The sequence below is a fragment of the Corvus brachyrhynchos genome, unplaced genomic scaffold (genome assembly GCF_000691975.1).
Source record: "Corvus brachyrhynchos isolate BGI_N302 unplaced genomic scaffold, ASM69197v1 scaffold7, whole genome shotgun sequence".
NCBI lineage: Eukaryota > Metazoa > Chordata > Aves > Passeriformes > Corvidae > Corvus > Corvus brachyrhynchos.
The window spans coordinates 3,867,296-3,888,019 of NW_008239054.1; the positions used below are offsets into that span (position 1 = coordinate 3,867,296).

The following is a 20,724-nucleotide window of genomic DNA, read 5'->3' on the forward strand; positions in this document are numbered from 1 at the left end:
GCCCCCCATTAATCCTTCATCTCCCATCTCTTTGCTTGCTGATGTTTTTTACACTAATTTGGAGCACTTCTTCTTCTGCCATTGTGAGAAACTCTTATCAGTGACACTTTTGAAACTCAGGAGCATCACAGTGCAGTCTAGTTCATACCAACCCCTTCCCATCTCATGGATTTAGTACTTTTACTGTAACCACTAGCAACTTAATTTGCTAGGTGTACAACATACCATGAAATCTATCTCTCTCTTGATTTGTCCAGAAATTAGCAGTGTCAGCTGGGTTGATTAGGAGCTTGCAGCAGTCCTTGATGTCACATGTGTGAGAGTGTCTTTAGAGATCTGAAAAATACCTTGGGGAAGAGTACCTTGGGAAAGAGAGGAGAACAACATTCAATTCTCTTTTTTCGTATTTTTTTTTCCTCTAAATACTTATTGTATTTGAATAAAGTAGGTTTCGATTTTCTATGTATTTCCTACTTGCAGAATGCTGCGGTGCCACGCCGGCTAGCACGCTGTCCCAGGCACCGGGCAATCTCTGCCTGCTCCGAAGGGCACACGGAAGACGAATCGCGGCGCAGGAGGGCAGGCGAAGCTTCGGGTCAGGTTCGCCTTGCCTACCGGTGGCAAAGGTGTGAGAAGGAGGTAGGAAAAAAGGTGGAAGGACTTCTTCGTGGGGGCAGACGGTTTATTGGGGAGAAAAATCCACAGAGAAACCCGAAGGCGCCTGGCTTGCAGGGGGTGTTGTACTTCTACAATATGGGCGTGGAAAACACACAGTAACCACTGGAACATCAGCCAGGGGGTGTTACCGAGGCAGGGAGAAGGAATTACAGCAAATGGGAGAAGGGGTAGGTGGGGAGGAATAACAAGGACCAATTAACAACCAAAGAACATAGAACTCTTTGGAAATACAACCAAATATGAGAAATAAAGGGAGGGGAGGGCTGTAGCCAATGGGAAGGCATGGATTTATGTATTTTTCACAGCCTTATGAATGCTCAAGGCTTTTGGGCTGTGGAAGCATCAAACCAATGGACCTTTTGGTCCACTTGATTCAGCTGATCATTGCTCACCGCAACAGCGGAACATGGCATTAGAGGTTGGGTACAATCTATGCCATGGCTGGAGCTTTGCAGGAGACATGTTTTAATTGGCTGGTTGGGCTAAATCTGGCCCATCAGTGAGTGCATTTGGGTAATGAGGGCAAGAAGTAAGTTTTGATTTTGTAGCACTCACCATTTCCCAAGGAGCAGAGAGAAAATGTCTCCTCTGTAGCGCAGTCATCCTTGCTTTGGTGAAGGCAGTGCATCCCAGCACGTTTCACCAATAGCTCCTCTCTCCCATGGTTTTCCCTAGAGCTGAAGCCTTGCCCTTGGCTCCTCTTCTTTCGATGTGCTTTTCCTCCTGCCTCTGCTGCTGCCTGCCTGTGGCCACAGCAGGGCACTAACTCCATGCTAGCTTCTAAGCCGATAAGCCATGCAGTTTATTACCTCCTGTTCTGTTCCAAGTGCCACTTGCTTGCAACCTGGCTGCCCAGAGACGTCTGGAGGATGTATGATTCACAGTATCACAGAGAGCAAGATCTTTTCCATTTCCCTAATGGTTTTTTTGCTTTTCTTTTTGAAAACAATGCTGCTGGTATTTTCCATGAAAAACTTCTGAATAAAAACTTTTCCTCAGTCAACCTTCTTTTACTCTTCTTTTGCTTTCCACCTTTTTTTCTTATATATATGGTATATCTCCCTTCTCCCACAAACAAATCCCAGATCCAAAAGTCAGGCAAATATTTTCAGTTTGCTTTTTGTCACCATTGTTTTTATGGTTATGTGTAACTGAAGTTTATATAATGGAATGTGGAGACTAGTCATTGACTAACTAATTTTGAACAAGAAAATGTTCTGTGGGAGAACCATTATAAAAGCTGGCATGTGCAGTGGCTCTCTGTTGTTAAAATACTTTGGAATTTAGTAGTAGTAGTAATGGAACAGGAAGTGGATAAATATTTTCAGTTTATAGCCCCTGATGTTTGAATTCCACTTCATTGTGACTAGCAGAAAATGGGACATATTTACAGCACCACAATGAAAATTTCCCTTCTTGCTGTTGCAAAGAGAAAATGAAAAAATGTAGGGAGGTAAAATAAACAGGAAATTTCACTGCAGCATTAGGCACCAAGAATAGTGAGGTACTATTTTGAAGAAAAACATTGCAAATGCTGTGGCAACTGGCATTATCTTTGAATCAGTATTCATGAAGTTTACAATTAATTAGAATGTGTTGTTAGTCTTGCAGCTGAATTTTAACTCTACAGCATTTTAGCACTCTCTTTTTTCTTTGACCTAAATCTGTCTAAATTTTTGTCTTCACTAAAAGCGCAGAACAAAAACACTATTATGTCTTGGGCTGTGCTCAAGCAGATCAAGTAAGTTTGCATTGCTAAGCAAAGCCATATACATTTTAGTCATACCAGAAATGTTTGACCCCAACACAATTAAGTGAGATGAATGTCCAGGAGATGGAAATGTTAACTGTTTTTTGCTTAAACCTATTTGTAAAACAGACAGTCCAATAGGGGAGCAAAAGAGAGGGACAAATCTGAAAATGTAATCAGGCATAATAACACTTAAGTTTAGAGAGAAGAACAGCATTTAATTTGTAGATGTAAATGAAATATCATTACAATTCAGTGTCTTCAGGAGAGTTCTTCATTTACATTGGTTACTGTTAGCATTTCTTAAGAACGATTTAATATATATATATATTTGAAAGCTTTTTTTTTAAGCTGGGAGATGATTCAGAAGAGCATGGCTGCATTCTTGCACATGTAATACAATCCCCACTTCCCAGTCCTGTGATTTAGATTTCTATTCTAACCAGAAGAAAACAGAATACATTTAGAAATGCTGTGAAAAACAACAAAACACCCTATGTGCTAACACATTCAAGACAATTGCTCATGATATTATTAGATTCTGTTTTGTTATTTGAAAGTTAGTTCTACTTACTCCCTTAAAAAGACTTGATTTTTATTAAAAACATGCTGGGTTTGTTGGGGTTTTTTTCCATGAAAGCAATGACCTTTGGTCTATTGGTAGGGTAGGATCACCAGCTGCTTTACAAGCCTTTGTCCAGGCATGCCTTGCTGGTGCCTCATGGCCCTAAGTGAAAGAAATTGTCCTTCCAGCCCCATGGGCATGTGTCACCACATGCTCACAAGGCTGGTCCTCTAAATAAGCCATGAGCCTGAGGTCCATGCAACGCCAAACCAGGAGAAGATGCTGCTGCCTGCTAAGAAATGGGGTGGGCACCAATTCTTTTTAATATGGCTGATGAGCTGGGACTCTAAGACAAAAGCTGATGTAAAGGTTTGAGTATTTCTCATCAGGAGTGGGGACCAAACAGGAGGAACAAACCTGATAAAAAGAATTTTGAAGGCTTTGGAACATAGTAGATCCTGCAAACTACAGTGCCTATTGCAATGTTTATTGAAGAACCTTCAGTCTACACCATAGACCTCTGGTTCACATCTCTTGCAAGACGCAATACTTGGATGCACCTCTAAATTAAAAAAAAAATCAGTATGTTTTAATTTTTTTAAATAAGATTTTTTTTTTTTCTATCTTCAAAACTTCTAAATGTACTTGCATTTTTCATGAAAGATTTTTCTACACTGGATCTACAATTCACTGTCAAATGTACATACAACAATTACCTATAGAAATTTTCTAAGAGTAGCCACTGGACAGCTTGGTTCTGGGGTTTTTTTCACTTACTACTCTCCTATAGATAAACCTGTGAACAAATTAAACATCCCTGAAATGCAATGAGCATTGGAAGGGAGAATTGTGCATAAGAACAATTGCATATTCAGGATCCCACAGCAAAGAGAAGACACATGTCAAGCTAGAAATCCTGCTCTTGGTGTCTTTCCTCCTCCCATCTGGATCGCTTTCTGTGGATTGAGATACAGAGGTAAAGAGTTCCTTTTATTTCCAGGAGAAGTATTTCCCAGGCAGATATAAGAAAGATGTAACTCCAGACTGAACTTTTTGGTATCTTGGCTGTATGCACAAAGCACTGGTGTAGCTATAACAGAGTGAATTCTTTGAGGTGGATTATTTCTGAAGGTAGATGAAAAGAAAGGAAGGTCTGCTCACCTGTTTCAGGATTGTTTTATCACATCTTTATTCCACGGCAAGGAATGCGTTTATGCTCATATGGTTTTAAACTGTGACCCAGATAGAAAGAGGTATGTATCATCTTGCCATACCTAAGCCACCCAGTCTCCTTCTCATAGCTCTTGTTATTTTCTTGGACACATTCCACCTTCCTCCATGGCATTTCCTGGGTTTAGATGTTTTAGAAGCCTGTTGGTTTTTGGACGGCTGGGTTTCAGGTGTGCTGATGATCAAGTAGCCTAATTTTAAATGTTGGCAGTGCTGTTTCAAATGTGATTGTATTTTTGTCATAAATGTATGTTATTATGCTCTGTATTTTGTCCATTTTTAAACTTTGAATTTTCTGATGGTTTTGTCATCTGGCAATTTCTTTTTTTTTTTACATTTTTTTTCGGCCAGTCCCTGGAGTTTTTCTAGAGTTAGCCAAGCACAGTCACAGTTGACATTATCTTGTGTTAGTGATAGTCCTTGCCATGAGTGGGAGGTTAAAGTAGATGACATCCAGGGTTTTTTCCCAACCATTATTTCTGTGATTCATCATGTATTACTCATTCATTTTCTGTGTATCACAGGTGTCCTTAACTTTATATGCTTCCTGTGACTTCTTAGCGATTTTGTGATGAAGCAGGAAGTAATTTCCTGAGGTTCCACAGCAGACTGAGACCTCAAGAGACACAAACTCCTGTTAGTGACAGGCAGTGCCACATTCAGATGACATGTGCTGTTAGTAAAAATCTGAGTTCTTGTGTAGTTGGTGCTCTGATCTTTCCCTCACGGAAGAATCATTGCACACTTGCAGGGATGGGGGAGACTTCAGAAACTGAGTGTTCAGATTTATATCAGTGGCTGTCTGAAAAGATTCACATTTTGTGCCTAGATCTGGGAGGGTGCAGTTTGATCAGATGGATAAATAGCAGAGAAGGAATGAAATTACCTAGCTGGAGAGCAGGATGTAGCAGTAGACAGTACACATGGAACTTAATTCACTGGGGTTTCTCCTGTACTATGTCAGATGCAGTGTTGATAAAGCAGTATAGTTATTTGACCTAGACCCTTGATATTTGCTTGAAAAGACATTTGCAGAACTGTAAATGTGCTACATGTATTGCAATATTTGTTGGGCCAAGGTGTGGTATCTCTCCAGCAGACCCTGTACCTGTGCACTTTCACACAGCAAGAGATAAATAGATGGGTGGTGAGGAATGGGAAAGTGAGAATCAGTTGGGGAATGACAGAGGTTGTATAATGAGCTGAAGATAAAAAATGAATAAAATTTAAATGTGTATCTTGGCTAAGTGAGAGACAGATGGAAGAAATCTACAAATTTTGGGGGTGTGAAAGCTCTCCTGGAAAATGCAGCTCTGTTGAAATCAAAATACTTTACAAAGCAGGTCAACTGCAGTAGACTTTTGCTTCAAAAAAATAAAAAAGTCTGTCAGACAGAACACATTTTAATATTTTGGAATACATCTTTTTTAATTCTTAGTTTTGAAGTGATCCTTTGGATTCATTTTTTTATCTATTTTGATTTATTTAGAAATAAGTGCGAAGAATAAACAAATAATCAAAGGAGACATGGAATTTTCCTTCCAAGATTATTTGAAGTGTTTCATTTCTGATGTAATTTGGAGCAAAGCCAGAGTGCAAAATCCTTGGAAATTGCTGTCATCCATTCAGTTCCCAGGGGGCCTGGGAAGGACTCTGTTCTGTATCGCACTTCAGCTGGTATCTCTTGAGATGCAGAAGCACCAGCAATTGCCAGTAGCTGTACTACAGCTCATTTGCTTTGCTCTCTGGATTGCAAGGGATTGAATGTGCAAGTGGTTTCAACATCCTGCTATGCCTGATGTCCAGCTGTAGTGGTACCACTTCTCCTGTCACACTACTCTGGAAAGTAGAAGCCTTGTTTTTCCCCCTCATGCTACACCGAATCTCTTTCAAGATCAAAACAAATGTAAGGGAAGATTTTCCTATTAACACTTTCTGGGGACTGTATAAGAGATTTAATAGAGCTTTTCTTTCTCTGCCTTTCTTTTTCCATGAAATCTAGTACAAGGTGACTTGAGATAAGTGCTGACTGCTATGTCTGCAAGAAACAGCTCAGTTCTGCTATTGGCTATTAACTAATTGTTGTGTGCCATTGAGAGATTGTTCTTGTGTTTGTGCATGGAGAGTTCTGTGATACAATCTGGTGTTTGAGTGTTTAAGGTATCGTTTAATGCTGAAGAAGTTACTATTCTTGTGGGAATTCACAGAAAAAGTGTCTTGGAAAAGTGTTTGTTATCACTGCCTTCTTAACGGTCTGTTATAAATCTTTTACATTACAGTGAGGTGGTTTGTCTTTATTCTTAAGAGACAAATTTCCTTGTCTTTCATTATGTCTTGCGGGTAGGATATTTAAGGGAACACATAGATAGGACCTCATTTAGAAGTTAAACAATTGAATGAGCTTCTCAACTGAGCATGAAAACTGGAAAAAAAAAGACTTGTAATTTTCATCCTGGTTCTGGTCCTGCACAGCAACCTTTGGATTCATCTGGTGTGAGAAATTTACCACAATCCATTCAGCACTTTTCTGCCCACTTTGATGCAGTGCTGTCATTACTGTGAAATCCATGTTCAGGGGCTTTTTTCCTTTTGGGCATGCACATCGCTCCCACTGTGGATAATTGGTTATGTATGGGTAGCATGGGAAGAAGACTTTTCTTAAGTGCTTGCAAAGACACTGCTCTGCAGAACTGCAGTAAATAGCTACTTTAGCAGTGGTTTTAAAAACTAATTTATTAGTTTGTCCTTTTTAGACATGCCAACCTTTATATTAGCAAATACAAATTGCTTTATGGTTTAAAGACATCATCTGGCATTTTCAAGTGCTTCTCAAGAGTTTTGTGCGTGTTCAAGATCAGTGGCCAATTTGCTTTGGAGAATGGAGGAGCTAGGTGTTCCACTCAGCTATCTTTTCAGCAGATCCCTCACTGGAAAGGAAATTTGTCCCTGTTAAAACTTTGGTTCTTCTGTTTCATTCTCTTTGCTCTGCACAATTGGTAATGCCACTCCTGTCTGCATCAGAACTGGGGGAGGATGGTCAGAAAATCTGTGGAGTCCATATGTGAAATGGAGACCAATGAGTCTTTCAATAGAAATTCCTTTTTAAGACAGGAAAAACTTCTATGTTGGTGCTCTGTATCACTTTCACTGGGATTCACTGTGTTTCAAGTGAAAGGTATTTGTCATAAACCATAAAGAGAATATTCTATGGTATTAGTCGGGGTTAAATATTTTGGAAATATAAAGTACTTTTAAAATTTGAATAAATTACTTGAGGGTAGAGAAGGAATAGAGAATTTTAGCACTTCTATATCTGTTCAGAGAAGGTACTTGGGGGCTATTTTGTCTTTAACAGATAATTATCGTACATAACCTGGAAATTTGGAAAAGTTACAGGCCACTTTGCAAAGTCACAATTAGAGCTACCACTGTAAATAGCACAAAAACTGAAGCTTCTTCAAAATAAGACATTTAGAAGTTCAGATTTTTGTGTTTGTTGGTTTGGTTTGGTTTGTTAATGGAAAAGACCAAGCTGGATATGAAATAAAAAGCATTATGTACAAAAAGCAACTAATAGGTTTACATAATGTCTCTTGAGTTAATGTCTTAGGTGCATTTTGGTGTCAAACTTCATCTCTTTGTGCGTGACAAAGAGATTTCTTAATAGTAGATGCAAAGGAGTAGCCAGAAGTCTATGCCAATCTAATGACAAAGCAGGTTATGAACTCTCTTCATTTAGGGCTGAGATCAGTGTCATACCAAGAGGAGGGCCATTAAGGTTTATTAAATTTGTCTAACACTAGCAGCCATACTTAGTTTAAAAAATACATGTATTATTTATGAAATATGTACAATCTGAAACTAGTTTGCTTTCAAATTGCTCCTGTGAAAAGTAGTCCTTTATGATGATTTCATAAAGCCATTAAATGTCTAGACCAAATGTATTATTAAAGTGCTTAAGGATATATTTCATACAGCAGCAGGAAGCAATGTGTGTTCCTGTAGAAATGCTTTTCCATTCATGAGAGAAAATGTTCTTTTTTAGTATACAAATACTGAATTTGTAAAACATGTGTGGAAAAGCTTTAAGATCCTAGGAGCTCCAGTTCAATGCTTAGCTTGTAGAAACGTCTAAGGGAGGTGCAGATGAGCCCTTTGAAAACAAAGAAGCAGAGCAATTGTTGTTCATCAAGCAGTCATGGAGGAGGCTCTTCAAAGTGATGGAGACACATGCCTCAGCCTCCTTCTGACCAGCAGGGTGTTTATCAGAATTTAGCTGTCCTGAGGTGGTCATCTGGGGTGGGAAGGACTGTTTCTCGTCAACGCTGGGGAGGCCACTGCTATCTGACGGCAGACCTGGGAGCTGGCTGTGCTGATCTCTCAGGGTGGCAAGGTTCAGGGCTGCTGGGATACACACAAAAGTCCTAGCCCTTGGTCTTCTAGTACTAGTTGGTTCTGGTCTAAAATCCCTTCACAGAGCAGACCCCGGTGACTCAGAATAACATGGTGCTTGAATGATCATAGCCTTTTCTCAAGAGGTATTTTGGTAACTCCATCAAACATGAGCCTCAGGAAGCAGAGGCCACTTTTTTTTTGCAAATGTTCTGCAGATGTATCACTCCTGACTGCTCATGATGGCTGGTCTTCAGTGCTATGCTCATCCAGGTGTAGTCTCGTAAACAACCACAGTCACAAACACATCTACATTTCAAGGTACAATGGGAAGATAAATACTTGATTTATATCTTCTCAACAATTTAAAAAAGCAATTAGTTTGTGGCATTTTTACCTTCTAGGTGACATAAATAAAATGTGTTCTCTCAGTGATTGAGGATTTTCCTTTTTAAACCTGCATCTTCTGTATCTTGTGCTGATCTTTCCCATGAGTCACTTAATTGCTGCCACACGGGAACCTTTGTGGATTAAGTCGAAGCTGTGCAGCAGTCCTGAAGTCCATGGATAAGCAGAGGGGGCATGCTGAGAGGTTATAATAATAGATACCAACTGCTCTGTTAAAAACCTTGGCTTGCCCCTGAGTCAAAGATTTCTGCAGTATCTTGCCTCTTTTCAGTACCCCTAGACAAGCCAGAAGCATTGCACTGAGTAAGCAGAATTCCTTTTCAAAGCCTTCCTAGACTTTCACTGCTATTTTTGTACTAGAGAAGTCCTAAAAGGAGTGCTCAGAATTCACTGATTCTATTTTTTTCTTGCAAAACATGTGGAGAGATTTTACTACATTTCAATATGTTTATTTAGTTAATCATACAGATAGAAACCCATATTTCTGTCAGGGACATTTCCACTCAGTTGTCCATCTAGGAGAGTAGGAAAGCATAAAAACAGATTTACTGGAATCTATGTGAGGGACACAAGTATCTACTCCCAGGGAATATATCTCATAATGTCATCTTTATTGCAGTTTGTGAGCATCAGACATACTTCAGGCCTCACATGTTGTGAAGACAGAGCCATGGCGGGGAGACAGGAAGATGGTTTAAATAGCTTCTGCTACTTTAAAAAATTTGAACATCACAGTAATAGTAATGTTGCTTGCTGATTTTTTAATATGTTCAAATATAGTAATTTTTGGTTATGCTCAGCAGTGTCTGTGAATCAATGCTAATTTGTTAATGGGTTGAAAGGGCTACAGTTTTTCTGAAATTTAAAAAAAAGTGGATTTTTGGTAGGCTGAAGAGTCAGCATTCTTTACAGAAAGAGTAACTATTTTTTTTTCAAATTCAATTAATAATGACAATACTGATTTAATTGCAGGAGGAACTTGCCATCCCTTGGATATGATGGAATTCAGTTCTTATTTCACTTGTTTCTTGGTGATTATTGATATGGAGCAAACAATACCTAGACATGTTGAGTTCTAGCTTTTCCAGAAGTGTTTAAAGCAGTAGTGGGTCAGATCAATTTTGTTGATAGTTGATGAGACCCATGTGTGTTGTAATTTGCAGACCTTTTAGCTATTAAACTTCTAGTTCAGAACAATTTTATTCTTAGAGGATTAATTCTTTTGTAAATGAGTGCATTTCTAATGTGACGTTGATACTAAAATAAGGGGACATAAAAAAAGTAAGGCGTTCAGACAACTGCTTTTAGCAATAAAATCTTTCAAAAGAAATAAAACATAAACAAGTTTAAATAGTATTAACAAAAAGTCATAAAATTTAAATTTAATTAATTCATTCATTTTGTGATGAAAAACACTCCCTGGTATAATAAAACCACTCACAAAAATTAACAAAAAATATATGAGAGCCATAATTTTGCTTTAGTTTTATGAAGAGGCAATTATTCTTCACAGGATGAGGAGAATTCTTGTCTTTTTACATACAAAAGTGTCAGTTTTGGAAGCCATACAAAAGAAAAAGGGGTGGATGCGTGGGCCACTGAGTATATAACATATTGCGTTGCACACAGATTCTGTTAAAATACAGTCGTTTTCTCTTGACTACAGCTATTCCTCATTTTATTTTTATGTTTACTTACTTCTGCTTGCAACATTCACACAATCTACAAAACAGCTGTCTGTAAGGAGCTTTTTTGCACAGGCTTGATGAAGAGACATACAGAATGACAAGATAATATGAGAACACAATAATCCTGTTATATCCTTTTATGTGGATGTGGACAAGCGGTGTTATTTTTAGTTAGGGTCAGCTAGGGTTTTTTTTGTCCTAAATCCTTCTGTTACAGATCATGTAGAATTTGTGGGGGTTTTGACAAGAACTATTCTGTTGTTCTGTGTTAATGTAGATCATCCCTTCTAGATTTGCAGAACTGTTTTAGGCTTTGAAATCCCCTTGTCAGAAGTGCTGTAGGAGCAATGATAAGATGTTTTTCCTGATGTAACTTCCATTTTTCATACCTTAGTGTCTTAAAAACAGCAGGAGAAAAAAAAAATCCATCTCAAGCAAAACAAATTGTCATGCAGCAAGATATATCCTAACCTATCACTTTAAAAAATGAAGCATATGACTTTTCTTACAAACCAAGGGGCAGCATCACTTCTACATTAATTTTTATCACTCTTTCTGCACGCGTTTCCATTGTTGTGGCAGTAAATCTTTGCCCTTGCGATCTGTCATGCTACAGGTTATCTTCTCTAGCTTCTGGGATTTTGAAGCTTATTGTTGTCTTCACCCAGGCAGTGGGGCCTGTGCAGTGAGCAGAGCTCTTTCACAGGTGGCGTCTGTGGTGAGTCTCTGAGGAGAGCAGTACACACAATCCACCATCATCATGGGCAGGCGAATAGCAGTAATGGTGAATGGGGATTAAACAATCAATCTTTTTTTCCAGTCCTGTATGGATGCTTTTCTTGTTACTGAAGAATCCTCAGAGAAAGACATTTCTCTGGCTGACATACCCTGTTCTTCATTTCCAGGCAGCTTCACAGCCGTTTCCAAGCTGGAGGGTTCCCATAGAGTGTAGTCCCTTTGCTCTGTTGTTTCTTTGAAAGCAGTGACCCTAGATCTGCAGTCCTTAAACATGCATATGCTTGATTACAAGAAACGTTTCTAAGTGGGATGATTCCCCCACTGGCCGGCTGTTACAGCAATGGGATTTATGGTTTTCATTTCCTGACTCCAACAGCTAGGTAACATAAATAGCATTTGCCTTACTTTAAGAGCTTTTTGGAAACCTGAAATTTTGTTCTTCCTTTTTAGACTAACTCTTGAATCCTACCCTTTTTTAAAATAGGTGTAAGTCTTGTTGAAGTTGAATTTTTTGAGGGACAAAACCTCTCAGTATGTTCTTCTGTCAATGAAATTTTTCTTCCAGATTTTCTGTTCTTTAGGTTCCTATGGATCATTTGCACATTTTTTTTATGAGTTCTGATGGAAAAAAACCCCAACTAAATGGTGTAATATTTTAAAAGTTTTCTTTTTTAGCTGTACATGTGGATGTCATTTGTCAAAATTTTCTGATCAGTGTGGTTAGTGTATTCCAGTTATAGCACTGGAGTGGCTAGACCCATGCAAAATCCATGCAAAGCTACCCAGGATGATGCTCATTTGCAAGAGGCATCCTGTGATTGCTCTGATGCTGTAAGAACCACTTATTCCAAACACAGTCATGGCATGGTGCTTATTCACCTGAATAAGATGTTTTGATGACTCTGGTTCTAGTCAGGAGTACATGGTAAATGTACCTCCAGAGAAAAGATCTGCAGATCTGGGGGTTCCCTGCAGGATATCATCTTCAGGCTGGATCATTATGGCAGTTCAGTTCCTACAGTGAAAATCTTGATCCTGTCTAAAAGTTTTGGAACTGCTAATCAGACTGGGATGAGGCAGTAAGAGCTGCTCTTGGTTAAACACTGCTGTCCTGCCACTGAAGCTCACAATACACGTTTTTCTCCCCAGGAGTATAATTAGATTGTAGGCTTTTGTAGCAAATTACGAAGTGGTCCACACTTCCTCTCAATGAATTTCTACTAAGATTTTCGTTTCAAACAACAAAAAGAATATAGAACATCAACTAATAAGGCTACAGGGTATGACCTTGCCCATGGAGAGCAGCTGACTGTTGCTGTCCAGGAAGTTTTACTTTAACAGCAAGCCTTTGAACATCAGCGATGCTGAGCTGTAGCATAACAGAGCCTCTCAAAAATCTGTGAGATCTTTTGTGTACTGAATACTGAAGTAGGCTGCAGCAGTAGTAGTGCTGCTTTATATAAATGTTAAAGCTACATATGTTGCTAAATAAAAACTACTCTTAGGTATATAAACATGCTTCTTATGTGACAATACTTCTCTGAACACAGCATTTTTTATTTGATGTTTCTTTTCTGTTGACAGATATATCAACTTAAAAGTAGCCATACGGTTCCCAGTTGAATATGAATTTGAAAGGACTGATGCACATTGTTTAGTCTAAAAGTCTAAAATAAGTTACTCTAAAGCTATTTGCTCAGAAGTTGCCAGACTTGACAGGATATCCATAAATAACTTTGTGTGAAACTTGAATCCACTGTCAAAGTTAAGCCATATGCCAATTTCAAGATCTCCAGCAGAGGAGCATCAGACATATGCACCACTCCCTAATATTTTGGTGGAGCTCATGGTTGATAGGAGACTGCAGCTCATGCCTCCTGGGGGTTCAGTCAATGGAGTGACTTCTGTTCACCACCAAAGACTGTTGCTCAGGCACCATCTGTTGGATTTTTCCTCATGTTCGTAGTAGACATCTGATTATTTGAAAACAGGATCATGTCTTACATAATATTATTGCGTACTTAAGGAGCCATTGGAACGGGCAGAGTAGAAGTGATTGTTTGGATAACAGTCTGAATAAACAAAGAATGCAAAATGTTGCATTAATAATACCACAATACTAATTAATCATAAAGGAGTAAACTGATTTTTTAGAGAAAAGCGTTTCCTGAACAAATAAGGAATCTAAGAAAGTGGGGGTGAAAGGACAGAAAGCCCTCTTTCCTCCTTTCCCCCATTTATTTTTTTCGGAGGGCCACGATGAATCATATGTCTCTTGTGACTTGCAGGAATGATCCTACTGTCCAAATGGCTTAAAGAGAGCTTCACTAGGAAAGAAAATAATCAATAGGATGAGATATTAAAAGGGAATTCTTTCCCTTCTTACTCCAGGCAGCACTGTCAACTCTCTATTGAATTTATGATCTACAGGAAATTAAACATTGACAGCATCACCCGCAAAGATAAGCATATATTGCTTAGGGTTAATGACTTGCTGAATTTTCTAAATCAAGCTATGTATACATTAGTACCTCAGATTTTTATCAAGTGACTCTTGGCAAGTAACCATGGATAATGATAGGAAACGAAAATTCCTTTTATAAATGACAGAGTCGTGCTGTTGCATTTTAAGCTCTGACTTTCCAAATATCTGCCTACCGTTTTGGCAAAGCTCATTTACATGTGTGCAGTATTTTGTTTGAATAACATAATTGTTAATTCATCTGCTTTTGCACACACTTATGGAGCCTTAGAAAATGAATTAGAGATGCTGAAGAAGTTTGCATTCTGGCAGATTTGGAAACATGTGCCCATGGTAGACTCCAAATTCATAATTAAGCATCTAAATTAATGGCTCTATTTAAAAAAATGCTGGGCTCTCAGGAGTCCCTTTATTTGCTTGAGATATACTGATCTTAAAATTAGGCCCCAGCTCATGGTATCTGCAGCTGTAATCAGACTTTTTCTTAACTTTACAGCTTCCCCAGAGCTGCAGGCCCCTTTGAGCTAGAGACTTAAACAGATTGATTGAGCCCAGGGCTTTTTAGTTTGCTTCTGTTTTAAATTACATAGTAGGGGCAGGCTAGTGGCAGGTCTGTACCCTTTTCCTTTCAGTGATATCAAAGACAAGTTGCCTTTGCAGACTTGCCTTGTTGACCTACTGGAGGGAGGCTCCTTGATCACCAGAGCGCGATGCCCTTTGTGAAAGCTATGCCGCACGACTGGTGATGATCAGCGGGAACTGGTTGATAAGGAAAGGGCTGTGTGATACATACACAAACAGAGAGAATTGCTACTGTTGACATTTAGGTTATCTCTTTGGAAAAAAGAGGGAGAGAAGCTCCACACAAAATGTTCCAAATCATCTGGAGGAGCCTGCGTATTTCCACTGGCCCCAGGGGGAAGCCTCATTTGTCAGTCTAAACTAGATATCTGAAATTCATGCAGCATTTCTCCAGTGTGGCAGAGTCAGAGTTACTGTAGATACTGTTTTCTTACTGTTTTCTGTACACTACCTATGTGATCTATTCATTTTTCACTAAAATTGAAGGAGGCAGTTGAAAACCAGGTTTATTTTTTGTTTTAATGAGGAAACAGAGAGGCAGAGAAAAAGCAGTTTTGCCAAAACTGCGGGAAGAATCTTCAGAGCAAAGAACATTTCCTTTGGGATGCATAATGACGGTACATGCATCTACTTTAACTTTTCTTCCTTTGAAGGCCTTTGTTTAGGCACTGGTCAGGCACAACTGTCCCTTGCTTGTGTGAGTTGTAGTTGTAAAGATTAAAGCCTAGATTGGTTTGGTGTGCTTGGTTGGTACTGGGGGTTTTTTTGGTTTGTTTTTTTTTAAACTCTATTTCTTCAAGCCGCTGGGGTTGACACAATAGTAAAAGGAATAAAATCCAGGTCAAGTATATAGCACTTCTGATAATCCAGTGCACTGGCACTAGATTACCAGAAAAAAAACCCAAAACATAAACGTGATGTTTGAGTAAAATTTCCTTGGAAATTGCACAAAAAAAAGGGAAAATTTTTGCAATAAAACTTTCTCCCTCTTTCTGCTTTGTATCTAAGGCATTTTGTGGCTTTATCAGTGTTTTACAAACAAAATTACAAATTTCAAAATGAGGTGGCAGACCAAATATAGTTAATACAGGCAAGAAATAGACGTTTCCCTTGTATGCTTCTCCCTCTCCACCACGCTCATCCTCTCAAAGTCCTGTCAGTGAAAGTCACAGTCAACAAAATAACTCAGATATACGATTAAATAACGAGAAATGCCATGACTCTGACACAGGCACAAGCACCATGGTAGTAACATCTCTTCCCAGCCAAGAGTTAACCTTGTTGAAACCATTTTGGTTTATCAGCCAGATGAAAAGCCAAAGAAATTCACTTTTCCAAAAGGAAGAGTATAAGTCTGATCCCTGCACGTGCACCTACCTGTTAGTGAGCCTTTAAAGAAATCTATCTGGTAAACTCAAAGTTGGCATAATTTCAAGACTGCAATTTGTCAGTATAACTGATAGGGCACTTTGGCTTTAAGTAAAGAACAGATGATGAACAATAATATATGAATAATTTGTCATATGGCAGATTCAAAGCAGGTGAAAAGCCAGTATTTTATCACAGCTGCAGTTTTGGTGGCAGTTTAGACTTTACCAGTCTTCAAGAAGAATTGAGCATTTATGGAAACATGACCATCAGAGTAAGAATAGTACTGAGAAGAAAAGTAGTGATAGTAATGCAAGTTGCCGTGTTTCAGTCTTTGTTTTCTCTGTGGATTTTGAACAGGCTAACTAAGTATATTTCTATTTAGAGGCCACTAAGGCAGCTTCTTTCTTAAGAAAACAAAAGTACATGTTTGTTGGATAGAAAAAAAATAAGTCATACTTCATATTAAATCTAGAATCCATTTAGCAAGAGTAAGATTGATGTACCACTCCAATGCCTAAAAGCAAGGGGACTCAATTTCTAGTCTCACAGAAAAATCCTGAGAATGTAGAGGGGAGAAGAGAGTCTTTCATCGAGTTGTGGAAAAGTTGTTGTCCCCATGGTGTCAGGACTCCTCTTGCTTCTGAGCAGTGTCTGTGGTAGGCCTCCCTTTTGCATGCTGCAGTTGTCAGGGAAAGGCTTTCCTTCAGAACACATACATTGTTGGAGAGAGAAGTAATTTCTGTATTTTCGGTAGCTGCATGCGACAGCCTAATCACTTGGAAACGGTACATGTTGAATCTTGGATGACCAAGTTATGAAACACACTAGTTTCATAACTAGTGTGTTTCATAACTTGGTCACACTAGACAGGGAAAATTGCTAGATTGTACTTGAATGTATAATTAAAAAAAGAAAAGGTGTTTCAGAAAGTATTCAGACAAAGAAGATTTTCCAGATGTTCAGGATCAACTTCTCATATAGGTGGGTGATCACTGAGCTCTCATAGGTCTGTGGAAGATCAACATCTAAAACTTTTTTTGTAGAGAAATTTCAAGTTGCAACCTGTCAGACTGGAAGGATGTGTTAAGTACCTAGAGAAGCTGGAATGCCCATAATGAGAATCCAAAAGTACAACAGTCACAGAATTTAGTCCAAGTTAGGTATCTAAGTACTGCTAAAAATTCTAGCAAGTACCTACATGCTTCTTTTGGCAGGAATAAATGCCTCTTAAAATCATGCCAGAAACTACAAAGGAATGTCCTAAACATCTATGAGAGGGAGAAAGAAAAAATGGCTTGATACTCTAAATTTGCAGCGATTAAGAACAAAGAGAAAGATCACAATACAGGAGGAAAATGGGATCACCTTAAGGGATGAAGTAATACCAGTAGAATGGAATTTTACTGTGAGAATTTGAAGGTTATGCATTTAAGGCCTCATAAAAAGCACTGATTTTTTCCTACAGAGATATTAGGCTAAGTGGAAAGAAAAAGCTCTTTTCTATGGAGCGACATAAAGATCCTGGCTTCTTATGCTAGCAAGACAAAGGCTAAGAGCAGACAGTATTATTCTTTGTTATAACACTAAGTAGGTAAACATTTGAGATGAATGAACTAAGGGACTGCATTGGCACAAAGAAAAAGTGGGCACAAACAGGAAACAAATGAAAAGGTTTTTAGCTATTAGAGGAATGAGTTTCTGCAAAAGCTTTTCAATCTGAGCAGAAAAAACCCAGCAAGTTTTAACATGAAGATTATGGTGTTTGCCAAAGGCTTGATCTGGTGTTACAGGGCAGAACCGATGTCCTAGCAGGGGAGAAGTAAAAGGTCTTTAGAGCATGTAATTGTTGAGGACTTTTTAATACTTTACATACATACATAGGCTTTAAAGTGTGTTAATAATGCCAGTTCTTAGCAAAATTCTCCTTAAACCCTACGCATCTTAATTTTTTTAAAAAAAATAGATAGATTTTTCTTGTTTCTGGTGGGGGTTGTTGTTGTTATTATTATTATTATCAGCATCATCGTTATCTTGAAGGAAACATGGATAATTAAAATGTGTAAAAAATTTCAGCCAGTGTATTTTTTAAGGAAAATTCCATGGGGATAAAACTAATCTTTCATATATTAGTTTTATCACATTTGCAGTTATTAAAGAGGAGTGAGTACCTCTGAATTTGGTGAATGTCTGCACATGTACTCATCACTAGAATCTCTATAGAACTGATCTAGGACTACTGACCTCAAGGCCTGTTGCATGATGATTATCTACCACATTCCCAGGAAAATTATGAATGTAATTCGGGCTTCCATAGTGTGTTCTCCTGGCATGTCCTGTCTGTGGCCTGTCAGTATTTTAGTTACTGATCAATCAAGTCATTGCTTGGTTGTCTCTACTGAAGAAGCAATTTGGTGTTGGGCATGCTCAACTCACCAATGCTAGGGGCTCTGTTGCGTTAGGTGCAACACAACAAAGCTGGTCTGTTCATCAGCTAAAAGATGTTATGAGCTCCAGCAGATAATTGTATCTGGTTAATACTGTGTTATAGGCGTTGGATGTGCTTGGTTATTTGCCTTGTAGTTGTTTGTTGATTACAGTTTCTAAATTATCCCTTCCCCCAGTAAAATTGGGAGGGGTTTTCTGGGTTTTTACCCATGATTTTTTCTTTTTTCCTCCAACTTCCTGGAAGCATTGCTATTTATTCACTTTCCTGGATGTACTGGAAGTAAATAAACACTTGCTCCAGAGCAGTCTCAGCACAATGGCATTCTATGTTGTATACCCAGGTTTTGACTACTTTCTGAGAAGTAAAAAGACTTTGTTGATATAAGCCAGCTTTCAAGTATTGTTGGAAGATAAAAAATGCTTTCTACAGTCCAAGAAGGTTATTGCAATTTCACTTAAAGCTATACCTCAGAAGGGGAATGAAATATCTTTTAGTTGTGTTACTGGTAAGATACTGTGGTCCTCAGTCAAACAAGGATTTCAGAAAGAGGACTGAAATTCTGAAGTGGTTTATATTAAAAACCTAGTTCTTTTGATAATTCCAACCCCTGCAGGTGTGAAGAAATTGTGACAGAGGGGAGATAATTATTTTATAAAAAAGTAAAAGAAAAGATGTTAATACGAAATGGAATTCACATACTGGATACCTAGTAAAAAATGCTGTCATGATGGTAGAGCCACGATCCAAAATCATCTAAATGAGTAGCAAGGAAAATATGAAGAAATAATATGTTGCAGTACTAAAAATCACAATGTTACTCGTTTGTAAAAAGATGCATCCAAAGAAAAGACAAGTCAGTGCTCTATGCATGTGTATGAATACTTACCATTCTTATTTTTCTTCACCCCTCATCGTACAAGTCCGGAATGAAAAAAAAGGACTGGATTTACTTTGCATCAGAGTTGGTATCCACGAAGAGAATTTAGGGCATTCTGACTTCAAAGCAATTGTTCCAAAATTTCTGAAAATTTGAGAAGTCATCGCTACAATAACCTCAGGGAATATGATTAAAATTTTCTTTAATATTATGGGAGGAGGGAAATTCTTTGGTGTTTGGGTTTTTTTGGTTTTTTTTTTTCAAAACCATAGAGTAAAGAGACCTACCTATCCGCATTCCAACTAACCCTCCACTCATGTGCCTCCATAATAGTCTGGAGTATATTTGCTTTCTGGAATAATCTTTAAAAAACTTCAATTGATGCAGATTTAGGAAACATGCTTACTTACTTTGTTATGTTTAGAAGAGATCTGCAGAATTCCTGAGGGGCAGCAGCCTGATGTTGAATTAGGTACAGCCAGCAAGATGATGTCCTAAGGTATCACAAACAATATTAGTTATTTTTACTCTTTGTGACATACAGTGAGACAGATCCTTTTACTTGCTGAATCATTAGATTATCTTGTGAAAAACCCACTGAGAATAATGACGTAAATTAAATTCTGTGTGCTGAAGTAAAAAAGCATCTTTCATAACAGTGTAGGGGCCTAAAGTGTACTAAACACTCTCTTTGTAGTATGCAATGAAGTGTGTAAAATAAGGGGAAGTGAGGAAATACAACAGGGTCAAGAGAAGCTACTTTTGGAGGTCTCAATCATGGCCATCAACTAGAAAGCCATGATAAGAAAGATTTTCTTTTGAGTTCCATTTCCAATGGAAAATTTCATAGGCAAAACATCACCTCAGCCCAGCCAGAAATTGCTTTGTTTCTCATCTTTTTTTCAACCCACCATTGGCATAATGTGAAGAAAAAAAATTTCATTTTAATTTTAAAAATGTTTATTTAATAAACTAGATCTAACTGTATTTTTAAATACTTTTGGTCCATGCCAAACAGCTTATTTTGCCTGTTATATTCTGATTTTTTTCTTCCTCATTCTTGCTGTCTTACCATTTTCCTGTCTGCAGCTTGTGTAAAGGTCCTGCATTTTGTTTGTTCTCCCACCTTCCTGTTAACAACACTGGTGTTTAAGTACTCTAAACTGACACAGTATTGCCGGGTTTCATTATTTTTCCTTTGACTCCCATTTTAACTTCAGGTTTCTTTATAAAAAACCCATTTCTAGCCATCTCTGTTACAGAAAAAAAAATTGGCAAACTGATTCCACATATATTTTTTTAAATTACCACAAGGTACCCATTTAACATTATATCTATGATATTATATTAGATATCTATTAGATATTTTTGATGTTGTTTTTTGGAAGTAAAAAATGTCTTTACAGCTCAAAATATTATATTCATTTCTTTGGCTTTTTGCTACTTTGGAAGCATTAGGTAGTGTCAATGTGAATAATGTGTGAATCACAGCAATAACACAGCTGTATACAGGGAGA

General features: G+C 38.1%; 1 protein-coding gene across 11 annotated transcripts in view; it reads left to right on the top strand.

Annotated features, from left to right (window-relative positions):
- The window catches only part of LOC103619037 (poly(rC)-binding protein 3), a 495,171-nt gene that overhangs the window by 29,842 nt on the left and 444,605 nt on the right, over positions 1 to 20,724 (top strand). For 2 of the 11 annotated variants that reach the window (XM_017739083.1, XM_017739086.1), the window contains exon 2: positions 481 to 639. The exons of the other annotated variants lie outside the window; for them this stretch is intronic. The gene's annotated coding sequence lies outside the window, so the exon portion shown is untranslated. The remainder of the gene's footprint in view (positions 1 to 480; positions 640 to 20,724) is intronic. 11 annotated transcript variants of the gene reach the window in all.